We start from the raw sequence: 17,210 nt of genomic DNA on the forward strand, positions 1-17,210 counted from the left end.
CTATCAAAGAGCTCAGATATCAGGGGTAGTGGGTACTTGTTTTTAACGGTGATGGCGTTAAGACCCCTGTAGTCAATGCATGGACGTAATTCTCCACTCTTCTTCTGCACAAAGAAGAACCCAGCCCCTGCAGGTGCCACTGACTTCCTAATAAAACCTCTTGCCAGATTCTCTTGGATATACTGAGACATTGCCTCCATCTCCGGGAGAGATAACGGATAGACTCGACCCCGGGGAGGCTCAGCACCAGGCAAGAGATCGATAGGACAGTCATAGGGGCGGTGAGGCGGAAGGGTCTCCGCAGCCCTTTTGGAGAATACGTCCGCATAAGGCCAATAGTACTTGGGGAGAGAGGAAAGATCCTAGCAGAGCCTGGAGAGGCAGCAATAACCCTTTGCACAGAATTAGACTCAGTGAGACGCTGGGACCGACGTCTCCGCTGAGCAGACTCCACTGCGGCCGATGGAGAATGGGAGACCGCAGCAGACACAGTTCAAGACTCCCCCTGTCCAGCAGAGGAAACTCGACTCCTAAAAGTGTGCACCTGTGCTGCCCCTGCCTTAATAAGGGGGGGCCTGCTGCATCCTGCTAGTGTATTTGTCATGTGACAGGGTTTTGGTGAGTCTGCTTTTTAAGATGTGTTTTTTTGAGTTTCTCTATGTTAGCAACTTTGGACTGATCCCAAAAATAATGCTGGGTACTCAACTGAAAGTGTACAAAGCACTGATTCACAAAGCCCTAGCAAACCTTAATGTCACCATCAAAGCATGCAGGAGTGGGCAAATGTGGACATTTCTCCTAGACAAAGTTTTTCAGGCTGCTGCAGTTGTTGAGAAGCTGGTGGCGAAGATGCAAGAATCTGAGAAGCTGCACAGCCTGGACAAGCTCTTGTTGACTTGCGGAAAGTGGCAACACAATTGCAGGTTGTTTAATTGAATGGTTTTGTTGTTGCTGCACCTTTGGGATCCATGATTTCGATACTTTCTTGGGCTCACAAGGTGAGGTAAATCCTCCAAGACCAATGTCCTGGTGGAACACAGGCCACAAGAATCGATGCAACCGATAGGTGGGGCATAAGGGACATGTAAAGATGAGAAACAGTAAACCACAGGCAGATAGACAAAGTGAAGGAAACCACAAGCATGCAGAAGATGTAAGGAGTCTGCAAACAGGTAGGCAGTACACGTATATGAGACTTCAGACAGGAAGCCAGAGTGCAGGAATCCGCAGGCGGGAGACATCAGGAGACTGCCGGCAGGTGGAAGACGTCCAGAAAACTACAGGCAAGCGGCAGAGCAGGTTATGGTTTATTGAACAAGCAAAGTATAGGAATGCTGAATGAAAATGTATGCACAGATGATCATGTGGGAGAATTCCGGGCTATCTAGTAAGCCTGACATGGAGCACCACAGAGTTTAGAGGACCTGGGTGAGTGAAGCAAAGAACGGATGAAGGACAGGTGTGTGACACATTGATTTTATCAATTCATGCGTGCTGGATCTTCTACCACTCAAGAACCCTCTGTTTGGGATTGACTCTCCCAAGTGCTCATGTGCACCGTGTTTCCTGAGCCTGCTGGCCAAAGGTGAACAAAATAACTTTTCCCCTATTTTTGTTTGATCTGGATAACTTCCATGTCTACCTCAATGGTCAGATATTCCCATTCAAAATAACATTGACCTGCAGAAAAAGGCACAGTCACAAACATAGACATTGCGCTATACAATGAAGGGTATGCAGCACTCCAAACTCTGCAATCAAAGGGTGCTACAAATCAAGCCTTCACCTAACAATATATTAATGGTCTATCCTAATGATTAGCCAATATTTTACTTCTCGAAAACCCTTCCTGACCCACACCAAACACAAATGACAAAAGTCATAAGGACTTGTACGTCTGCTTCAAAGGTGCAACTGCTGGAATAAGAGCTAGTTAGGATCCTTTCAGTTTAACCTCTTAGATGCTGTGATCAATAGCAACCATAGTACCTGCACTATATTATAACAGCAATAAAATGATCTCATTTGTAGTGTTAAAAAAGGGAAAAACAAAAGAAAAACATACATTTTAAACATACTGAAGTAAACCTGCAAAACATTGACGAAGTTGACTTAAAGGTGATTAAGGCCAAACTTATAACAAAACCACAGCTTGCCTGGAAAAAAATTGAGTTCTTGCACAGTCGCCATAATGGAAAACTATAAAAAGTTACAGCTCTCAAAATACGGTATCACAAAATATTTTTCAGTTGTTAAGAGCAGTAAAAAAAAATCTTATTCTAAGATTGATTTGTAAACAATGCTGGAATTACTGGATTTTTTTTGGCGTTCCCCTGACAAATACATATTTTTTTAAAGTTTCAATACTTTTTGTATTAAACATTACAATTCATAACCATTGTTAAAAAAAACCCAAGTCTTAATAGGTCTATGGAATAGAAAAAGTTAAAACGTACAATAGGCCGATTAATTAAACTACGTCAGTGCGGACATTTTCAAGGCAAGTGTTGTGTTACACTATATAAATACGGGCAAAATATATACTAGAAGAAAAAAAAGGACTCGGTAATCCTATAATTATTTCCTTGTGGGAAATAACAATAAAACCTGTGTCTCCTTAATGTCATCTTCTTGGCATTAAAGAAAGAGAGAAGATTTCACTGTCTGACTCCTTACGTATAAATATCAATGTCAGATTACCAAGAAACAATAACAAAAGCCATACGCACCACAGAAGGTCCAAATCATTTCTTTATTCTAATGCCAGGTAACTTCTTATTATAAATGTCAGACTGGAAAAAAGAGCAGGAGCGGCATAAAATGTTCATCAATGGGCAGATTAATTTTCATTACATAATTACTCACTTGATATACATTTAAAAATACATTGTATAAACTTCTTAGGGAATATTTGCAAAGTCTCCGAAAACATCTGGAGGTCTTACAGATAAGGGAAAAAGCAATCAAACTCCCGGAAAAATTTGTTAATTTCCCAGAAAAATTGTTGAAGGGTCAGTTCGAAACCCGAAATTAAATTTCATTGAATAAATCTTTAAAAATTAATAACTTTTGTCATTTAAGTCCCTACCATTCTCTTTGTACTGCAACTCAGGGTTCTGTTTATATTACCCACCTCCTATGATGATTCGTTTGAGAATCCCCAGTGCATGATAGGAAAATCAAACAAATCTTCATCTTCTTCATCATGGGGTGGGTGAGTTAGTTTTTTGTTTGCCATCCTGAAACAAAGCATCATCGGGGGCAGTAATGCATTTGTTCTCTTTGTCATTGAGACTAAATGTCATCAATGGCGCCCATTTCATAGGCTAGGTTGTGTATTTTCCACTGTGCATGCGTTGGGTGTAAAGCCTGAAGCATGCTCAGTATGCCATCTTTCATCACTGACTTTCAGAGAGCTCCCTTGCTGCCACCTTAATTACCTTTTATCACCTAAAATGTCATTTGGATGTTTTGGGTTGTCATTATGATTTAAAAGTTGACAATAAATGACTTCATCCAACCACTGACCATGAGTGGAGAAAAAGTTTTGGTGTTATCATTCATATTCCCTGAAAAAAGGCCAAGAAAGCAAAAATTCTGCCGGGGTATGCAAATGGAACGCCCGCCAGGGCCGTGGGGCACTCAGTATCAGGTCCTGTCCTTAAGGGGACGTGTCATGGTGGCGACCCGGTCCGTGGCCCAGGGCACCCATGTAAAAGGGATATTGATTAAAATGTATGTTCGTGATGCCACCTGTGGTATTCAGTCAGTAGGGACCGATGCTGCTTAAAGAGGTCCCCTGGGGTGCAGCAATGGCGGCCATTAGCAATTTTACACAGGCCATTATAATCCATGGTGCACAGAACCCATTCCAATGGGTCGGTCCATCCTGTTCGTGATGCCAAAAATGGAACGCCTGCCAGGGCCATGGGGCACTCAGTACCGGGTCCAGTACTTAAAGGGACGTGTCATGGTGGCGACCCGGTCCATGGCCCTGGGCGCCCATGTAAAAGGGATATTGATTAAAGTTTAAGTTTGTGACGCCACCTGTGGTATTCGGTCAGTAGGGACCGACGCGGCTTAAAGGGGTCCTCTGGGGTGATGGTATGGCAGCTAGATGGTATAACTTCCCACAGGTGATGTCCCCAGGGCTCCTGGTGAGTAAGTGAAGATGGTGAAAAGTGCAGTGAAGAATGAGGACTCAGGTTTGTAGTCTCTTTACCAGGTTTATTGAAGCTTCAGGCAACCGCAGTCCAGGGCACCAGATCACAGGACAGACAGGGTTCCGCCAGCTTGAAAGTGAATCCACAGTCCCCTTCACAAGGTGGAGATGAAAGCCTTCCTAAAAGCATGGTGGTGTTGTAGTCCCTTACTGCCTATGGCTTCTGATAAGGTCCTTACAGTTCCTCTCTGTTCCCCATATAGGTTAGGACACAACCCATATGACAGGTGAAGCAGGCCTTTTTACAGGGTCTCTATCATGACCCAGGCCCTATAAGTATCACTGTGTCTCCTGGGTGTAAAGGCGGACAGGTAACTTGAAGTTCAGCTGTCCTGCCGGTTTCAGCTATGCCACTTAGAGTTCAGCCGGGCCACAGTCTTCCAGCTACTGAACTCTGCGCCAGCCAGGGAGGTAGCTGATTCACTGCTCTGCTCCACTGGTATACCTCTCCTGTGCCTTTTCTCTCCTGCTCACTTTCCACAAGATGTTCGTATTATCTAAGTTCTCTTTTCTCCAGGAGCTGTAGTACCTCAGACTGCATGGCCCCTTCAGACCTTCTGACACTCTATGTCTGTCTTCTCTCTTCCCTGTCCTCTGACATTCTGACTAAAATCCCTCTTTCCCTCCAGACCAGAATGTATTTATAGGGGAGTTTACCCTAAACCAGGTTTAGAGCTCCCCCTTCTGGCCTGGAGTGTGAACGTGTTTTGTGTATGTGATAGCCTGGTGAAAGATATCCTTCATCACTTCCAAGCATGACATCAATCTCCCCATGGGGAAAGCAATGCCACTGTGACAACCAGGGCCCTGGCGCGTCACATATACTTTTGAGCACAACTGTATGTGGCTGGAGTAGAAAACTCAATTTACAATTTTTATTGTCCAATAATACAAATAATGTTGCATTTTAGCAGTTTGGTTATTTTGCTGCTATATACAGTTTACTCATGATCCTTTTATTTCCAAAAACTTCACCACTGAAATGCCAGAATTTAGATGGCGATTGGCGATGGCTCTTCTCCATTGCTGTTTGGTTCCTGCCCTGTCCACCAGCTTGGTTTTGGCACACAAGTTCATTTCCTTGGATTTATAGACGTGCATTTCTCACTACTTTATTTGAGTACTTTCCTTATACTCTATTTACCTCAATGTCCTTTGTATAACAACTTGTGTCTAACGAAATAGTTCATATATTTTTGCACTTTGAATTCTATAAAATATGGTCTTATTGCTTGTTTTTGGGTGGTTCTTCCCTTTATTGTCTCTATTTTTGCCTAGGCATATATTATTGCTACTATTATTATTTTGATTCTCATATATTCCGATTGTAAAAGAGCTTTTTAATGATCAATTAGTATTTTACATTGGTTGCAATTCTATTATATGTACTTATGTTTTTCACACCTTATGATTTAGCCATATTATTACAATTTACTAGCAGAGCGGGAGGGTGTTGACCACATTAAGGCACACCCAGTAAATTATTGTGTATAGTCTTTGGATTTTTTCTTGTTTTATGGACTGCAGTAGTACAAATGACAGATCACATGATTGGTTTATGCTGGATTTACTGACATTTGTGCTCAAACAGAATTATTTTGTGTTTGACTGTGGCTTTTATGCACAGGTTTTTGGCACGGCCATGGGTGCCCATGGTGCCCCCTTCCTATGCTAACCATTTTCCAGGTTGGTGGGGAGAAGTTACATGTTTATATATGGCCTCAATTTTTAAATCATATATTGAGATGTTTCTGTTAGATTGATAGCTTTTCCTGTGGCATGTTTTGAAGGCTGAATGTCAGGTGTTAATTTCAAACAACAATTCCTGGAGAAAATTACTTACCTCTAAACTTTGAACCTTTTCTGATGATTTCTATTACCTGAAGATTTATATGTCAAATAATAAATGATCTTACTGCTTGCTGCTGCTAAAACTTCACTTTATTGTCTCTATTTTTGCCTAGGAAAATATTCTTATTACTATTATTACATTTGTTTCTCATACGTTTAGGTTCTGAAGTAGCTTTTTACTGACTGACCTATTTGCATTTTACATTGGTTGCCATTCTAACATATGTGTTTCTGTTTTTCTCGTATCTTATAACTGGACAGCATTATTACTATTCACTAGCAGAGCATATTGCCCACAATCATGGCACACCCAGTATATTATTGTGTTTCCTTTAGTGTTTTCAACTTCTTTTTGTCTTTATACTAATAACATGTGTTGTTCATATTGGTGATTAGAGGTGGGCACACCCGAATAGTAAATTTCGGGATCCATACTGAACACCTACTGTTTGGACACAGACCCCGAACACAGATTTCTCCAGGACATCCGTTTTACTATTTGGATTCATCAGCACCATCAAAGCTTGCTGATAGGATACAGCACAGCCAATCAACAAGCTTTAATGTGTGGGCACATCCGACTCACTCACAGCCATGTCAAGTATTGGCATGGCTGTGACTGGCCAGTGCTTACTGTATAAAATAAAAAAAAGAGATGTGGGTCTCATCTATTTATAATAACCAGTGCAGGCAAAAGCGACAGCTACGGGCTGCATCCTCGAGCTGTCAGCTTTATCTTGACTTGCTTTCAAAAATATAGGGGACGCCACAAGTTTTTTTTAATTATTTAAATAAATTATACAAAAAATTGTGTGGAATCCTCCTAGTATTCTCAGACTGGGAAGGGCCCAAGGATATTGGCCCTTCCGAGCCTAAAAATAGCAGCCCCAGAAATGTGCATCCATCAGATGAATATAACTTTGTTTTTTTATTTAATTTTTTTAAAGAATAAATGGGTGAAAAAGGTTTAGGGGTTTTCATTTCAAATAAAGATGATTGTGTGTCTATTTCAACTAAATGACTTTATTCTATCACTGTCTTTATTGCATTTGACTATGGATTAAGTAATGGGGGTGTCTTACAGACCCTGTAGTCAATTGTAATAAAGACACAGAATAAAGTCTTTTAATTGAAATAAACACATAATCTCCTTTATTTGAAATTAAAACTCTCCGACTCTCTTTTATACACTTATTCACCAAAATATAAAACAAAAAAGCAAAGTGCTACTAATCTTTCCACCATTAATCCAGTAATGGCCATGCCCCACAACGATCCGGATGGTATGGAGAGCAGTCACATCAGTGATGCGATCTCTCTCCACAACAGCCAGCTGACACTGAGCTCACACTGATGTGACTGCTGTTCAAACAATCAGGGTCATCGTGGGACATTGTCATTAATGGATTATGGGTAAAAGAGGGTCCATGAGTTTTTATTTCAAATAAAGGAGTCTGTGATTATTTCAATTAAAAGACTTTACTCTGTCTCTGTCTTTATTACATTTGAGTAAGAGGTTAGTAATTGGGGGCACTTGATAAATGCCTCTCAATTATTAACTTGTGGGCTTGATGTCAGCAGACATTGCAAAGCTAACATCAACCCCAATACTCTTACCTCATTTGCCCCAGTAACAGGATAAGTGGGAAGAGCTGGGCAAAGCACCAGAATTGGCGCATCTAATAGATGTGCCTTTTCTGAGGTGTCTGCGGGCTGCTATTTTTAGGCTGTGGAGAGACAATATCCATGACCCCCTCCCAGTCTGAGAATACCAGCACCCAGCTGTCTGCTTTTTGGTTGGCTGATTGTCATTCATGTCTGGGTTCAGGTTCTGGTACTGTTCTAGGACCCAAACCAAACTTGAAAATTTAATTAGAGTGAATCCAGCAAAATATCAGACTGAAAAGGAGACCGGCACACAATCATAGCGGATGACCAACAGGGTGCTACAGCAGCAGGAACAGGTGAGGCATTATGATATACAGACCCGTTGAAGCGCAAGGACCGCGCGAAACGGCCGTCGTCTCCCCTGCTCGCACGAGCCCCTTTTTCTTTCCCCCGGCTATGAAGTTTTAATTGTGAAGACTCAATAAAATATTTGCTACTTTGAAGATTGGTGAGTGCACCCTGCTTTTTTCTATTGCTACCTGAGACACAGGTGAGGCATTAGGTTAGTATGATAATTTATTATTTTTAACCTATTCACAGCACATCCATTTTTCAAGTTTTGGGGTTGGAAGACCTATGAATATAATAAACAGATTTTTCACTGTTAATCAGAGCCTATTCAAATCACATCATATAAATTTGATGGAAACTGAAAATCTTGGTAGCATTTGAGCAAATCTACCCAATTCAAATTTTGGCAAATTTCCTCATCTCTAACAATATTAAAAGTCAAGCTTTCAGTGAAAATAAAGATATGCATAGATAGAGATAATCCTACAGACCTAGCAGAGCTAAAGATAGGATACTATATTATTATATTTGTGGTTGTCTTTAGTATCGAAGATAAATCTGTCACTTTGTGTTGGTTAACCGGTCAATGGCAAATCTGAAATAGGTCAAACCAATAAGGCAGAAAAATATTTTCTCACCTGTCTGACTTCTCTGACTTAAATCCGAACATCGCAGTGCTAATAACTGCAATTAACTATTGTTTATACTTCTGAGTTCCACATAATTGCGGTATGGCACTCCCACGGGAAAGAGTTGTAATATTGGCACACCTGAGAACCTGGCGCCCGTTTATTTAATAAAGATGAATGACCTAGAGGAAAGCCTCATTAGCAGGTAAACAATTCTCCATAATGGATAACGATGGAAATAAGCAAAGAGATTTACTATATGCATAAACATATCAAGTTGCTGATGACAGCAGCTATGGAAGAGGACGTAAATCAAACTCTAGCATTTGTGAAAGCCAAAGAACCATCATTCTGTCCCTACCACAGATGGGGGTCTCTATTACAAGCATTACCTTGCCTGGAGTAAATAAACATGTACTACAAGGCCAAAAATACTGCTGAATCAGATAAAATAATAATATTGTATCATGAGTGACTGCATTATACCACCACATATTGACAGAACATTCCATCATACTGGTTATTAAATGGTAATTTTTCAGCAAGTGATAGTGCAGCCTACTGAATACTAATGGTTCATAATACACACACAATTAGGATTTAGCTTTGCTTGCCAGTTCCAGCAGTTGTCATGTGATCGCACGTAAGATTTGCTTACTTGTGATCATGTGTCAACTAGAATATCAAGCGGCTTTGCTCAATGTCCAATTCCAGTTGGCTCTTGACTGCAAATATGGAAATCACATACTGGCAATCACTTAACAACTGCTGGAAATGGCAAATCCGAATGGTGTGGAAACAAGTCCTTTTTAAGGGACATAACTGACACATATTAGCATCAATATCATCGATATCGCAATATAACAGATAATTAATACCACCAGAGCTTTGCAGACCATAAATGTGTGTACTGTGCAGGTTCTCACCAGTTAAGTTTTCAAAGATTAAAGTCATAAATTTTCCTTTATACTTCTACCATCCATAAATCATCCCTGCAAAATGTAACACACAGTAGTCTCACTGCTTTTCCGGCACCCTTCTCACATCCCCCACCACCTCTATAATGCCCCCTCTGCAGCGTGTATAGTAATTAGAGAAGAGATATATAGCACAATAGGGTCTTATCCAGGTTATACACATTGGGAACATATTTTTTATGCTCAACTGATATGGTTGTGGTTAACTCAATCACTAGCATTGTGAAAATACTAGCTAATGCAGCACCCACAACTTGTGCTGCGTGAATACCAAGGAAAGTGTATCTATTCTGCGCTGCTGGAGTTCCAAAATAAGGATTCAACACTGGAGATGAGAGAACCTTTTAAGGTTCGGTTCAGTTCCAATTCGGTGAACGGACTGATGTTCGCCCAACAGTTGGTCAACAGTTGGTCAAACGTACTCGAACAACGTTAAATTTAATGGGAGGCGAAGCCAAACACATAGACAACAGCTTCAGGGGGGCAATAAGCGTCCTAAAAAGCTCAAGTTAGGTGCAGACACCATGAAAAGTGGCAACAATTGACCCCCAGTAGAAATGTTTTAATGGCACAGAAGTCAGGCATGGGCCAAGCATAAGACAGGGTCTGAGCCAGTGTTTACATCTTGGAATTGAAGCTTCAATGAGGACCTGGTAGATAAGTAGATAAGGGAGCCTTCTAAGCTGGGAGACCTCGCACTTCAAACAACACCTCCAATTTTTTTTTTTAATTATAGCCACACTCAGATGGCACAAACATCAGTTTTACAGACTACTAATGGTAGAAAAATGTAAGAATGGTAACACAGGTAGTTGACTAATCAATTGACCAATAGTAGAACATGCTATACTTTCACACAAACAGTCAGCCATCGGCTATACATGACGTATAAGGCTCTGGCCCAGCATTTGCAGCTTGGAATTGAAGCTTTAGTGAGGACATGTTGGTTAAGGGAGTGGTGTAAGCCTTCTTAGCTGTGTGGGACCTCGCACCTCATGCAACACCTCCAATTTTTTTTTTAAATACTAGCCACACTCAGATGGTGCAAACATCAGTTTTATAGACTACTATTAATAGAAAAATGTAAGAATAGTAACACAGGTAGTTGACTGATCAATTGACCCACAGTAGAACCTTTTATAATGTCACACAAGCAGTGAACCATGGACCATGCATGAGGTATCAGGGTCTGGCACAGCATTTGCAGATTGGAATTGAAGTTTCAGAGAGGATCTGGTGATTATTAGAGCGGTGAAAGACTTCTTAGCTGGGAGACCTGAAACCTCATGCAACACCTCCAATTTTTTTTTCTTTTTATTCCAGCCACACTCAGATGGCACAAGTATCAGTTTCATACTTTATTACATTTTTCTACCCATATTACTGTATCATAGGTATTTGACTGAAAGTAAGTGCATGCCTGCCTGTCCAGGAGCCCTACTTACACAGGCAACCCACCAGGCATAGACCCAACATGGAGTTTCCACAGTTCAAAAAATTATTGTCACACACCACTAAAGTGGCATCAATTTCCACAGAATAGAAATATTATAATAGGCCTCTGACACACCTTCTACTACAGGCAACCCACCAGATGGAGACCCAACTTGGAGTCTCCACAGTTCAATAAATTATTGTCACACACCACTAAAGTGGCATCAATTTCCACACAGTAGAAATAGTGTCAAAGGCCTCTGACATACCTTCTACTACAAGCAACCCACCTGATGGAGACCCAACTTGGATAATCTACATTTCATAAAATAATTGTAACATACCACTAAAGTGGGATCAATTTCCTCGTAGTAGAAATATTATAATAGGCCTCTGACACACCTTCCACCACAGGCAACCCACCAGATGGAGACCCAACTTGGAGACTCCAATTTAAATAAATAATTGCCACACACGACTAAAGTAACATCAATTTCCAGAGTGGAAACAGTATAATTGACTTCTGACACACCTTCCACAACAGGCAGCCCACCAGATGGAGAACAAACTTGGAGCCTTCACATTTTAAAAAAAATTGTTTGTAATAACATAACTGTAGCAACAGCAGCCACAGAAGACACCACAAAGATGGCACAGACTTCAATAATGCAAGATCAAAGCATGACACTAAAAACGACTGGGGTGCAAAAGTCATTGGAGAACCATGACTTGTTCATTTTGATGAAAGTTAGGTGGTCTACATTCTGAGCGGACAGCTGGATGTGCTTATCCATCAGGACACCAACAGCAGCACTGAAGACACATTCTGAGAGAACGCTGGCTGTTAAGCATGACAAAATCTGCAAGGCGTGACAGGAGAGCTCAGGCCACTTTTCTATTTTTGAAGACCCAAATAAAAAATGGTCCAAACACCACTGATGGAATTGATATTGAGTTCAAGATACTCCTGCTCCATCCTCACCAATCATTCACAACGTGTCAGACTTGTACTCTTTTCTGCTGGTGCACAAGTTGGTCTAAATAAATTTATGAAATGACTCAGAAAAATTGCTTATGCCACTTACACTCTTGCTTGTGACGCTAGTCACTTCTCACGGCCAAGCTGTGAGTCAGATTAGTCAATGAGTCCAATGTCAAAAGCCAGGAGGGTACATCATAAACAGAAGGAAGAGAAAAAAGCATAGTCAGGTAGCATTCTGATGTCAGAATACTAGGAGGATAACGGATCAGAGCAGAAGGTTTTGAACAGATGGATGGTCAGAACAAGATCCAAGGTCAGACAACAAAAGATCAGGCATACAGAACTCAAGGCAGAGAGAGAACAAACCTCACTTAGTTGAATGTATATCTGGCAGAGGTCTGAGAGAAACAGCTCAGTTTAGTAGCTTGGCAATCACCTGGGATAATGAACACTTGGAGACAGTCTGCGCCTCCCAGTCTCAGATTGGATGGCTGTGCTGTCAATAACTGCATCCCTGTTGTGATTTTGCTTTTTGCTCCCTCTAGTGGTCATTAGTGATTTGACTCTGGAGCTTCTGTCTTTTCCTATATCCTCACCTGGGCCGTTAGTTCAGGGGCGTTGCTATATAAGCTCCCTGGACCTTCAGTTCAATGCCTGGCATTGTTGAAATCAGAGCTAATCTGTTGTGCTCTTGTCCTATGATCCTGGTTCCTGTATTTCAAGCTAAGTCTGCTTCCTTGCTTTTTGCTTTTGTTTTGTTTGGTATTTTTGTCCAGCTTGTTCCAATCTGTATCCTGACCTTTGCTGGAAGCTCTAGGGGGCTGGTGTTCTCCCCCCGGACCGTTAGACGGTTCGGGGGTTCTTGAATCTCCAGCGTGGATTTTTATAGGGTTTTTGTTGACCAGATAAGTTATCTTGCTATATTCTGCTATTAGTTAGCTGGCCTCTCTTTGCTGAACCTGGTTCATTTCTGTGTTTGTCATTTCCTCTTACCTCACCGTTATTATTTGTGGGGGGCTTGTATCTTGCTTTGGGGTCCCTTTCTCTGGAGGCAAGAGAGGTCTTTGTTTTCTTCTCCTAGGGGTAGTTAGATTCTCCGGCTGGCGCGAATCATCTAGCGATCACCGTAGGCATGATCCCCGGCTACTTCTAGTGTTGGCGTTAGGAGTAGCTATTTGGTCAACCCAGTTACCACAGCCCTATGAGCTGGATTTTTGAATCTCGCAGACTTACACGTTCCTCTGAGACCCTGTCCACTGGGGTCATAACAGTATGCCAGGCCAGTATTAAATGTTTAATGCATTGCAGAAGTGGGATTATAAGAAAGAAAATTTTGAGGTTTTTTTTTCCCTCTCTCATTTTTTTTTTTTTTTTTTTCTTTTCCCCTTTACCTCAGAGTGGCTTAAGCTTGCTGCAGACATGAATGTCCAGACCTTGATTACAAGTGTGGACCAGCTTGCCGCTCGTGTGCAGGGTATACAAGATTATGTTACCAGAAATCCTATGTCTGAACCCAAGATTCCGATTCCTGAACTGTTTTCAGGAGACCGATTTAAGTTTAGGAATTTCAGGAATAATTGTAAATTGTTTTTGTCCCTGAAACCTTGTTCGTCTGGAGACTCTGCTCAACAAGTAAAAATTGTTATTTCATTCTTACGGGGTGACCCTCAAGATTGGGCTTTTTCGTTGGCGCCAGGAGATCCGGCATTGGCTGATATTGATGCGTTTTTTCTGGCGCTCGGTTTACTTTATGAGGAACCCAATCTTGAGATTCAGGCAGAGAAAGCCTTGCTGGCTATGTCTCAGGGCCAGGACGAGGCTGAGGTGTATTGCCAAAAATTTCGGAAATGGTCCGTGCTGACACATTGGAACGAGTGTGCACTGGCCGCTAATTTTAGAAATGGCCTTTCTGAGGCCATTAAGAATGTTATGGTGGGTTTTCCCATTCCCACAGGTCTGAATGATACCATGTCCCTGGCTATTCAAATTGACCGGCGGTTGCGGGAGCGCAAAACCGCAAATTCCCTCATGTTGTTGTCTGAACAGACACCTGATGTGATGCAATGTGATAGAAAAACCGCAAATTCCCTCATGGTGTTGTCTGAACGGACACCTGATTTGATGCAATGTGATAGAATCCTGACTAGAAATGAGAGGAAAATTCATAGACGCCGGAATGGCTTGTGCTACTACTGTGGTGATTCTACACATGTTATCTCAGCATGCTCTAAACGTATATCTAAGGTTGTTAGTCCTGTCACCGTTGGTAATTTGCATCCTAAGTTTATTCTGTCTGTAACTTTGATTTGCTCACTGTCATCTTATCCTGTCATGGCGTTTGTAGATTCAGGTGCTGCCCTGAGTCTTATGGATCTCTCATTTGCTAAGCGCTGTGATTTTATTCTTGAACCATTAGAAAATCCTATCCCTCTTAGGGGTATTGATGCTACGCCATTAGCAGAAAATAAACCGCAGTATTGGACACAGGTTACCATGTGCATGACTCCTGAACACCGCGAGGTGATACGTTTTCTCGTTCTACATAAAATGCATGATTTGGTTGTTTTGGGGCTGCCATGGTTACAGACCCATAATCCAGTCCTTGACTGGAAGGCTATGTCAGTGTCTAGTTGGGGCTGTCGTGGTATTCATGAGGATTCCCTGCCTGTGTCTATTGCTTCTTCTACACCTTCGGAAGTTCCGGAGTATTTGTCTGATTATCAGGATGTCTTTAGCGAGTCCAGGTCCAGTGCATTGCCTCCTCATAGGGAATGTGACTGTGCAATAGATTTGATTCCAGGCAGTAAATTTCCTAAGGGAAGACTGTTTAATCTGTCGATACCTGAACATACCGCTATGCGTTCATATATCAAGGAGTCTCTGGAGAAAGGACACATCCGTCCGTCTTCTTCCCCTCTTGGTGCGGGATTCTTTTTTGTGGCTAAAAAGGACGGATCTTTGAGGCCTTGTATTGACTATCGGCTTTTAAATAAGATCACTGTCAAATTTCAGTATCCTTTGCCGCTGTTGTCTGACTTGTTTGCCCGGATTAAAGGTGCCAAGTGGTTTACCAAGATAGACCTTCGTGGTGCGTACAACCTTGTGCGCATTAAGCAAGGGGATGAATGGAAAACCGCATTCAATACGCCCGAAGGTCATTTTGAGTACTTGGTGATGCCTTTTGGGCTCTCTAATGCCCCTTCAGTTTTTCAGTCCTTTATGCATGACATTTTCCGGAACTATCTGGATAAATTTTTGATCGTTTATCTGGATGATATTCTGGTTTTTTCTGATAATTGGGACTCGCATGTGGAGCAGGTCAGGATGGTCTTTAAAATTTTGCGTGAAAATTCTTTGTTTGTCAAGGGCTCAAAGTGTCTTTTTGGTGTACAGAAGGTTCCCTTTTTGGGGTTCATTTTTTCCCCTTCTGCTGTGGAGATGGACCCAGTCAAGGTCCGAGCTATTCTTGATTGGACTCAGCCCTCGTCAGTTAAGAGTCTTCAGAAGTTCTTGGGTTTCGCTAACTTCTACCGTCGTTTTATCGCTAACTTTTCTAGCATTGTGAAACCTTTGACGGATATGACCAAGAAGGGCTCCGATGTGGTTAATTGGGCTCCTGCTGCCGTGGAGGCTTTCCAGGAGTTGAAACGTCGGTTTACTTCGGCGCCTGTTTTGTGCCAGCGTGATGTCTCGCTTCCCTTTCAGGTTGAGGTGGATGCTTCAGAGATTGGAGCAGGGGCCGTTTTGTCGCAGAGAGGCCCTGGTTGCTCTGTTATGAGACCTTGCGCCTTTTTCTCTAGGAAGTTTTCGCCTGCGGAGCGAAATTATGATGTGGGCAATCGGGAGTTGTTGGCCATGAAATGGGCATTTGAGGAGTGGCGTCATTGGCTCGAGGGTGCTAAGCATCGTGTGGTGGTCTTGACTGATCACAAAAATCTGATGTATCTCGAGTCTGCTAAACGCCTGAATCCTAGACAGGCCCGCTGGTCATTGTTTTTCGCCCGTTTTGACTTTGTTGTCTCGTATTTACCAGGTTCAAAAAATGTGAAGGCCGATGCTCTTTCCAGGAGCTTTGTGCCTGATGCTCCTGGAGTCGCTGAACCTGTTGGTATTCTTAAGGATGGTATTATCTTGTCAGCTATTTCTCCAGATCTGCGACGTGTGTTGCAGAGATTTCAGGCTGATAGGCCTGATTCTTGTCCACCTGACAGACTGTTTGTGCCTGATAAGTGGACCAGCAGAGTCATTTCCGAGGTTCATTCCTCGGTGTTGGCAGGTCACCCAGGAATTTTTGGCACCAGAGATCTGGTGGCCAGATCCTTTTGGTGGCCTTCCTTGTCTAGGGATGTGCGGTCATTTGTACAGTCCTGTGGGACTTGTGCTCGAGCTAAGCCTTGCTGTTCTCGTGCCAGCAGGTTGCTCTTGCCCTTGCCTGTCCCTAAGAGACCTTGGACACATATCTCCATGGATTTCATTTCTGATCTTCCGGTGTCTCAAGGCATGTCTGTTATCTGGGTGATATGTGATCGCTTCTCCAAGATGGTCCATTTGGTTCCTTTGCCTAAGCTGCCTTCCTCTTCCGATCTGGTTCCTGTGTTTTTCCAGAACGTGGTTCGTTTGCACGGCATCCCTGAGAATATTGTGTCAGACAGAGGATCCCAGTTCGTTTCCAGATTCTGGCGATCCTTTTGTAGTAGGATGGGCATTGACTTGTCGTTTTCGTCTGCTTTCCATCCTCAGACTAATGGACAGACGGAGCGAACTAATCAGACTTTGGAGGCTTATTTGAGGTGTTTTGTCTCTGCTGATCAGGACGATTGGGTGACCTTCTTGCCGTTGGCTGAGTTTGCCCTTAATAATCGGGCTAGTTCCGCCACCTTGGTTTCGCCGTTTTTCTGCAACTCTGGTTTCCACCCTCGTTTTTCTTCGGGTCATGTGGAACCTTCTGACTGCCCTGGGGTGGATTCTGTGGTGGATAGGTTGCAGCGGATCTGGAATCTTGTGGTGGACAACTTGAAGTTGTCACAGGAGAGGGCTCAGCGCTTTGCCAACCGCCGCCGCGGTGTGGGTCCCCGACTACGTGTTGGGGATTTGGTGTGGCTTTCTTCCCGCTTTGTTCCTATGAAGGTTTCCTCTCCCAAATTTAAACCTCGTTT

This window comes from Ranitomeya variabilis, chromosome 2, assembly GCF_051348905.1.
Source record: "Ranitomeya variabilis isolate aRanVar5 chromosome 2, aRanVar5.hap1, whole genome shotgun sequence".
In the NCBI taxonomy this organism is placed as follows: domain Eukaryota; kingdom Metazoa; phylum Chordata; class Amphibia; order Anura; family Dendrobatidae; genus Ranitomeya; species Ranitomeya variabilis.